The sequence below is a fragment of the Heteronotia binoei genome, chromosome 14 (assembly GCF_032191835.1).
Source record: "Heteronotia binoei isolate CCM8104 ecotype False Entrance Well chromosome 14, APGP_CSIRO_Hbin_v1, whole genome shotgun sequence".
Lineage (NCBI taxonomy): Eukaryota > Metazoa > Chordata > Lepidosauria > Squamata > Gekkonidae > Heteronotia > Heteronotia binoei.
The window spans coordinates 9,011,454-9,020,142 of record NC_083236.1 but is presented as its reverse complement, the minus strand read 5'-3'; the positions used below and the strand labels follow the sequence as shown (position 1 = coordinate 9,020,142).

Below are 8,689 nucleotides of genomic sequence, written 5' to 3'. Positions count from 1 at the left end.
TTGAGGTCTTCAGACTTCCCTATGGAAAATCTATTGTAAAAATCTTGTAACTTACATGGCTATGTGTGAGTGTCACAGTGGCTCCCTGGGGCAGCATAACAAGGAGAAAACAGCAGGCGAGGGAGGCTGCAGCAGAAAAGAGACAGTGTGCATCTGGGAAGCACAAAACTACCATTGCACAAAGTTCTCATGTTATTCCCAACACACACACACGGACTTGTAATGTCTAGATGGACCCTCAGTATTTGGGGGTGGTGTTACCAAGTGATCAACCATGAAAGAATGAGAAAGCAAGCAATGCTCATGTGTCTATGAACTGCCTGTTTGTCTGCTTCTTTCTTCAGAGTGCGTAAGTGTGGATTTTCAGGTTGGATTGCCATCGATATGCCGATGACGCCCAGCTGTATCTGTTGATGAATGGCCAACCAGACACCACCCCATATAATCTGGCTGAAGGGCTGGAGGCCATGGTTGGATGGCTGAAGCAGAGCTGGCTGTGACAGAATCAATCTAAGATGGAGGTTCTGTGGCTGGGAGGTGGGATTCAGGGTTGGGGCACCAACTCCTAGCTCTGGATGGTGTGTCACTAATACCAGCTGTCAAGCATCAGTATTTCAAATAATCGAGCTATTGTTTAAATCAAAGACTCGTTTTATTGATAATCCAACACTTGCCCAAGGAACGATACCTTGGAAGTGATACAGAATGTTACATAGCATGGCATCTTAAAGGCTACTTCAAAGACAAAGTTCAGATAGCTTCAAAACATAACATACAGATGTGAATTGCATAGAAGGTTCAAAGCATACTATCAACTACCCATTTGGATACTATAACATCTCTCGGTTCCCACACGTTCCTGCCTTGCTGGGAACTCGGGGGAGAGACACTTCTTGCTTTACAATAAAAAGATTACTTGCATAGCCTGCATCCTTGAGAGTCCACAGGTGGGGAAACTTTGAAGAGAGATCTTTATTCAGAAAAGAGGGATAATAGAAAGGAGGGGGGTGGAAGTATGAACACAAAACGCATACTAAATTAATGCTCAGAAATATGCTTGACATACTGCCCCCTCTAAGATCTTGCTCGGGGTTTGGAGGGGTGCAACTTGTAGAATTTTCTTATTAAGTCTTTTGCTTGCACATTCGAGCTCTCTACCCATTCATCGTGGCTCAGTGAAAAATGCTTCCATCTGATTAAAAAATACAACGCCCCCTGTTTTAACTTAGCATCTAGGATTTCTTTAACTTCGTGGTGACTCTGACCCCCAATCTGGATAGGTTGTGGAGTTTGTGGTCGAGAGTGCCAAGACATAGCTCCAGGGTCTCTGCGGAGAAGACTGCAATGAAAAACAGGGTGTATTTTACTTAACATTTTTGGTAATTCTAATTCTACTGTCATCTTGTTGATTATTCTCTTTATTTTGAATGGACCAAGAAATTTGTATGCCAGCTTTTTGGATGATTGAGGCAATGGTCTCTCTTACTTTAAAATCCCACACAGGAGCATGATTTTTCTCATAATGCCTCTTGTAGCTGTCTTTAGCTGCTTCTAGTTTCTCTTGTATTACTTTCCATGTCTTCCCCAAACTCCCCCACCAATGTTCAAAAGAAGAAGGTAATTCCGGGATGGTTCCACCCGGTAATAAAGGGAAGGGTTTCCCCTCGTATCCATTCACTACCAGAAAAGGGAAGGTTTTGGTGGAGCTAAGCACACTGTTATTATAGCCATACTCTGCAAAAGGTAAGAGTTCCACCCAGTTTGATTGTTGGTGGTTGACATAAATACTGTTCTAGCAGCGTGTTCACTCTTTCCGTCTGTCTGTCCATCTGAGGGTGATACGCTGAGCTCAAACCTTGCTCTATTCCTGTTAACTTGCAGAACTCCCGCCAAAACTTGGCAATGAACTGAGATCCTCTGTCACTAATAACCTTATCTGGGAATGAGTGTAGTTTAACCACGTGCTGGAAAAACAGGTGAGCTAGTCTTTTTGCAGTGGGGAGTTGGGTGCAGGGAATGAAGTGTGCCTGTTTCGAGAACGTATCTACCACCACCAAAATAACCGTTTTCCCTTGAGATATTGGGAGCTCTACTATAAAGTCCATCGATACCACTGCCCATGGCCTGGTAGCGGTCTCCAGAGGTTACAATAACCCTGGGGGTTTTCCCTCCCTTTTTTTGGCCATTATGCATACTGGGCAAGAAGCCACATAGTTTGAAATGTCTTTTTTCAAGGATGGCCACCAGAACTGCCGATTCACTAAATGCAATGTCTTCACATACCCAAAATGTCCAGACAGTTTACTGTTATGGCAAAATTGTAACATTTCCTTCCTTAGGCTCTCGGGCACATAGAGCTTTCCCTCTCAGTACCAGAAGCCCCTTCTCCTTTAATAACACCATCAGTCTTCTAGTCGCCTTCTTTCTCTACTTCTGCAATCAGTCTTTCTCCCCCCCCCCCCCCACCACTTCTTTTCTAGGTTTTCTTGCTTGGCTTTGGAATGGGTAGTCACGGCCCCTCCTAAGTGACTCGGCGAGGTATTAGAGTCAATGACTTCTTCCCTTTGACTATTATGTTGGGGAAGTCGAGACAATGCATCAGCTAAGAAATTCTTTGAACCCGGGATGTGTTTTAGGGTAAAATCAAACTTGGTGAAAAAGCCCACCCAGCAAATTTGCTTTTCTGTCAATTGCCTGCATCCCATGAGTGCCTCTAGATTTTTGTGGTCTGTCCAGATTTCGAACAGCACCCGTGCCCCTTCTAACCATGACTGCCAGGTTTTCAATGCAAAAACCACCGCGAACGCCTCTTTATCCCAAATGGACCAAGTCCATTGCTCTTGGGAAAAATTTTTAGAGATATATGCACAAGGCTTTAACCCTCCCTTTTCATTGGGTTTTAGCTCATTGGGATGAATGAAGATAGGTTCATTGGTAAACAGTCTTTTTAATTTATTAAAGGCTTCTTGGCATTTGGTTGTCCATTCTAATTTAGCTGTTGGCCTTTTGGCTTCAGCCCCTTTTCCTTTAGTCTTTAAAAGGTCAGTCAGGGGTAACATCGTTTGCACAAATCCTTGTATGAAATTATGGTAAAAATTTGCGAAACTGAGGAAAGGTTGGAGCTGTCTACATGTCCTCAGGGGTTCCCAATCCAACACTGCTTGGATTTTGGCAGGATCCATGGTTAACTCTCGTTTTGACACACGGTACCCTAAATAGTCGAGTTCTGTTTTGTGGAATTTACATTTTGACAACTTGGCATACAGTTGGTGTTCATATAGAGTGCTTAGGACTTCCCGTACTAATTTCACATGCGATTGTAAATCCTTGGAATAAATAATTATACCAGGTACACCACGACCCCTTTGTACAAGTATTTCGTAGAACTAGTTCATAAATACTCCAGGTGCCCCTTGCAATCCAAAGGGCATGACTAAGTATTCAAATTTGCCCAGGGGGTATTGAAAGCTGTTTTCCATTCATCTCCCTCTTTTATGCGCACCTGAAAGTATGCGTCTCGTAAGTCTAGCTTGGTGAAAATTCTCCCCTCTGATACTGTGCTCAGCAGATCTTTGATCAGGGGTATGGGGTAAGCGTTCAAGGTGGAAATCCCATTAATCCCTAAAAAATCTGTGCAAAGCCAAAACCCGTCATCCTTCTTCTTCCTGAAGAGCACCAGAGCGGCATGAGGGGCCATGGCTGGCCGAATGAAACCTCTTTTTAAATTTTTGTCCAATAATTTCCTTAATTCGACTTTCTCTGCCCATCCCGTCAAGTAGAGCTTAGCTCTGGTGAGCTCCTGACCTGGAATGAGTTCTATAGCGCAATCAGTGTCTCTGTGGGGAGGAAGTTCATTTGCCTCCTCTTCACTAAATACTCTTTTCAAGTCTCTGTATTCTTTGAGGATTGACTGCACCTCCTCTATTGTCAAACACAGTTTTTCTTTCCTAGGAGGAGGCTCGGCTCCCCAGCCTCTGTCCCAGTGATGATGCTCACACTTTATATCAGTAAAGTCTATGGTTTGTTCTTCCCATTTAATATCAGGTTCATGCTTTGCTAACCACCCTACCCCTAATACGATGTCGAAGGACAAGGAGGGGGCTATTACAAAGAGTTCAGTGTCCCAGTGGTTTTCTACCCCCACCGGCACCTCTTGCATTTGTTCCACACATGGTTCCCCTTTCATTATAGTCCCATACATTTGCTCAAACGGAATGGGGTGTGGTAGTAATGTTTTATGGAGGCCCAGGGTTTCCACCAGCTTAGGGGTGATTATGTCTCTCATATACCCAGAATCGATTAGGGTCCAAACATGGATAAATCACTTTTAAGTTTGGGTTCAACAATGTCAGGGGAATGAAAAATAAAGTTCCAGTTATCCTCACCCTTAGTGGTGCCGTTAGTTCTGCGACCCGCTGCTCGGCACCTCTCAGTGCAGGTCGTCCCCATTTCCCGCCGGCTCATCCTCCCAGGACATCTCGCTCAGCTCATCAATGATGATGGTTTCTTCATCCGCTGGGATGGCAGCAATGGTGCTCCCTTTGGCGGAGTCCTTCTGGCATCCCTTGTTCTTCTTCGGTTTAGGGGTGCCGGGCTTCAGAGTAAGGGGGGGCCTCGAGGTCGCTCAGGGCAATTTGTGGCCAAGTGATTCGGGTCTCCACAATGGAAGCAACGCCATGGGGTGGCTGGTTTGGTAGCTCCTCCTGCAGGGTTCGCTTTTTTCCCATCGGGTTTTGCCCCGGACCAAGACTCATGTCCCCCCTTTCCTCCTTGCTGCTGCTGTCATTGCAGGGCCACTTTTTTCATGTTGGTTTCGACCTCACTGGCTAATTGCACCCACCCCACCAGCATGGTAGGGTGAGGTTGTTGCAATGCCCGATCCAACACGCTCGCATTTAGGCCCCTCTGGAACTGCTCTATTTTCATTAGTTCGTTCCATCCCCTCACCTTAGCCGTGTTCGCTCTGAATTCGGACGCATACTCTCTCACTGATTTTGATCCCTGTTGTAGGTCTTGCAAGGTGGTGAGGGCTCAGGTTTTTAGAAGGTGTCTTCATACAGCATCAGCAAGGCTTGTAGGAAAGCTGCTACAGTATCCAATTCAGGGCTCCTGGTTTCATACAGGCTTATGTACCAGTGCTTGGCGGCCCCTTTCAGTTTTGACCCCAGATAATCCACTTGGCTGAATTTGTCAGGGAAGGTGTTCCCCCAATAATGCATATAGCTGTTGGCTTGGATGGGAAAGTATTCTACTTCTTCCGGCTCCCCATCGAAAGTAGCATCCAGCTCCCTCCCTCTGCCATAATCTCATGGAGCTAGTGACAATGGAGGTTGTGGTGCTGCCGGCTGCCTCCTGGGAGGGAGTAGTTGGGTCCCTCTCGGATCTACTGGGGGCAGTACCTTCTCCAGCTGCCGTCTCATCTCTTGTGCCATGAAGGTGGTGTTGGCTTGCATCTCCTCCCATAAGCATTTTGCCATTTCAGCCATCTCGCTCCTCAACGTCTGGACAACTCCCTTACCCTTAGGCTCGGGGCCGTTGTCATCATCATCTGGCCATGGAGGGTTAGGGTTGTCATACTCTTCTCCCTTGTCTGATTGGGGTTCATCGCGATCTCCACCGCCCCCAGATCATGCGCCATCTTGGCTACTCTTGCTCGTCACTTTCACCCTCCGTGACGGCCATGCCAAGATCGCTTCTCTCCATGCCGATGCCTCGTCCATGAGTGTGGTAGATGTTCTGGGCACCCAGTCCTGGGGTGTGACGAGGAGTTGTTGGATATGCAGGGGAGACCCTCTCCCCGCTGCTCTACGGGCATCTAGGATATGCCACGGAGGGGTCCGTACTCCGGTTTCCTCCTCTCTGCATTCCCCTCATCTCCTCTCAGGGGATGTAGGGAGTCTACCGTTGTCTGGTGTTCTTTCCGCCATACGGTTAGAAAGTTGCCAGGTCAGTTAGAATCCCAAAAAGGATCACTTCCAAAATGTCAAGCATCGGTATTTCAAATAATCGAGCTATTATTTAAATCAAAGACTCTTTTTATTGATAATCCAACACTTGCCCAAGGAACGATACTTTGGAAGTGATACAGAATGTTACATAGCATGGCATCTTAAAGGCTACTTCAAAGACAAAGTTCAGATAGCTTCAAAACATAACATACAGATGTGAATTACATAGAAGGTTCAAAGTATACTATAACTACCCATTTGGATACTATAACATCTCTCGGTTCCCACACATTCCTGCCTTGTTGATATATATGGGAACTCGGGGGAGAGGCACTTCTTGCTTTACAATAGGAAGATTACTTGCATATCCTGCATCCTTGAGAGTCCACAGGTGGGGGAACTTTGAAGAGAGATCTTTATTCAGAAAAGAGGGATAATAGAAAAGAGGGGGGGTGGAAGTATGAACACAAAATGCATACTAAATTAATGCACAAAAATATCATGCTTGACTGCATACTAAATTAATGCCACTGTAAAGAGCCTGGGTGTGTTCCTGAATGCCTCTTTGCTGATGGAGACCCAGATCACTAATGTTGCCAGACTGGTGTTTCTTCAGCTGCACCAGGTCATGCAACAGGCCCCCTTCTTGTCACTCCCTGACCTAGTCACAGTAATCCATGCAATGGTTCCCTCCAGACTAGAATACTGTAACTCAACTCTACACAAGGCTACCCTTGAGGATGACTTGGAACTTACAACTAGTCCAGAATGCAGTGGTGCAAGTTCTTACCAGAACCCCATGGACAGCAGACATTCAGACAGCACTCTGCCAGCTGCACTGGCTATAGGTAGAATATCAGATCAAGCTCAAGATTTTAGTATTAACCTTTAAGGCCCTAAACTGTCTGGGTACAGTTGAGGACAGCAATCATAGGCATAAACTATGTGGGGGCTCCGGGGCTTGAGCCCCCCCCCCCAGATTTTCCCAGCGGGGGCTAAGCCCACTTCGGGCAACCAACACAGGACTTCTGGGCTTCTAATTTAAATTTTCAAGGAGGAGAGATTATTATCTTCAAAGGCATGAATGGGGTGGTAGTGTCCATGTGTGATTTTCCCTCTGGGCTGCAAAGTAGTTAGTGGTGTTAATGACTTTACAACCCCAGCTTCTTAGAAATGCTAATAGAGCTAAAACTTTGTTTGTCTTAAAGGTGTTACTGGTCTCAAACTTTGTTCAACTAGTTAATGATTGAGGGGAGGAATAACACTGTATTGCTATGTTGCATACATATTGCTATAATATTTGGGGGTTCTTTTGGCAGATAGATACTTTGTGTCTTCTTCAAGCCTGTGATTGTTTACATTCATTTAAGTGGATGCTGAACCAGATCCTTTTGAAAATTAATGGCCCCAGCAAGCCTTTTTTTCTTCTCAAAATGACTACACTCTTAAAGACTTGGTCAAGTAGATGTGTATTGATAACTGTTCACCATCTAGGCATAGGGCTGCCAATCCCCAGTTGGGGGCAGGGGATCCCTCAGTTTGGAGGCCCTCCCCCTGCTTCAGGGTCATCAGAAAACAGCAGGTGGAAGGGAAATGTCTGCTGGACACTCCATTATTCCCTATGGAGATCATTCCCATAGGGTATAATGATAAATTGATCTGTGGGTATCTAGAGTTCTGGAGGGGCTGGTTTTTGAGGTAGAGGCACTAAATTTTCAGCATAGCATTCGGTGCCTCTCTTCAAAACACCATCCAAGTTTCAAAAACTTTGGAACAGGGGATCCAATTCTATGAGCACATGATATGTATATTTGCAGATCTTAAAGTGACTATTCTAAAAGTGAATCTCAAAAACAGGACACAGCAAGAGACCTCTGAGATACCACTATAACCACTGGCCAACTCCCACCTTTTCCTGGGTTTGGTCCGGTCCATGGGCATTGTTGGGGGGGGGGGTGCTCCCTAAATTTATGGGGAGGAAGCTTCTCCATAAATTCATAGGTAGTGATGATGGAGGCCCCTCCCTGTGATGTCACTGGCTCCACCCTATGATGTCACTGGATCAAATGCCTCTGACTGGGCCCCAGCCCGGGAAATTGAAAAGTCTATGCCCCTGACAGCAATAGTCTTTGTTTGCCTTGCCTACCTTCATTTCTCTACCCCTTGGAGTAAGGATAAATCTGGCTTTTAGATGCCATCTGGAATGGTTATTGTACCTGTTTTGTTGTTTTTAACTTGTTTTATTGTTTTTAACCTGCTTATGATTGTATCTCTTTGAATATTCAATACCACCCTTAACCCCAACTATGGGAGAGGGCAGTTTAGAAACTGAATTTATAAATAAATATAATATGAAGAAAATCTAATGTGAATTAATTAACCTATCCGCACCTCTTCCTTGCGAAACAAATGAACTTTTGTTTTGTTTTGCTACAACTGACCAACATAGCAACCCCTCTCCAGTTTTAAGGAAATGTGTGCTCAGCTCTGCTACTAAAACTATTTGAACTTAAAATGTCGATCTTCCTGGTCTCTCCCTATCCATGTTTACTCAGATATTCTACCTATTCTTAGGCTTCCTATATGCCTGCTTCTGGCGGGAGATCCCTTGCTGCCCCTGCCTGATCCCACTCAGCAGGTCAGCAGGAGGAAACTGGCAAGTTTAAATGGGGGGGGGCATGACAGTCATCCCTGCATGAGCATGCAGTGTCTGGTTTGACTCACAAGTGACATCATCATGC

At 45.4% G+C, this 8,689-nt stretch overlaps 1 long non-coding RNA gene across 1 annotated transcript in view; it reads right to left on the bottom strand.

The window, feature by feature from the left end:
* Nucleotides 1-633: 633 nt before the first annotated feature.
* The window catches only part of LOC132582187 (uncharacterized), a 45,705-nt gene continuing 37,649 nt past the window's right edge, over nucleotides 634-8,689 (bottom strand). The window contains exon 4 of the long non-coding RNA XR_009556178.1: nucleotides 634-1,339. This is a non-coding gene — a long non-coding RNA (uncharacterized LOC132582187). The remainder of the gene's footprint in view (nucleotides 1,340-8,689) is intronic.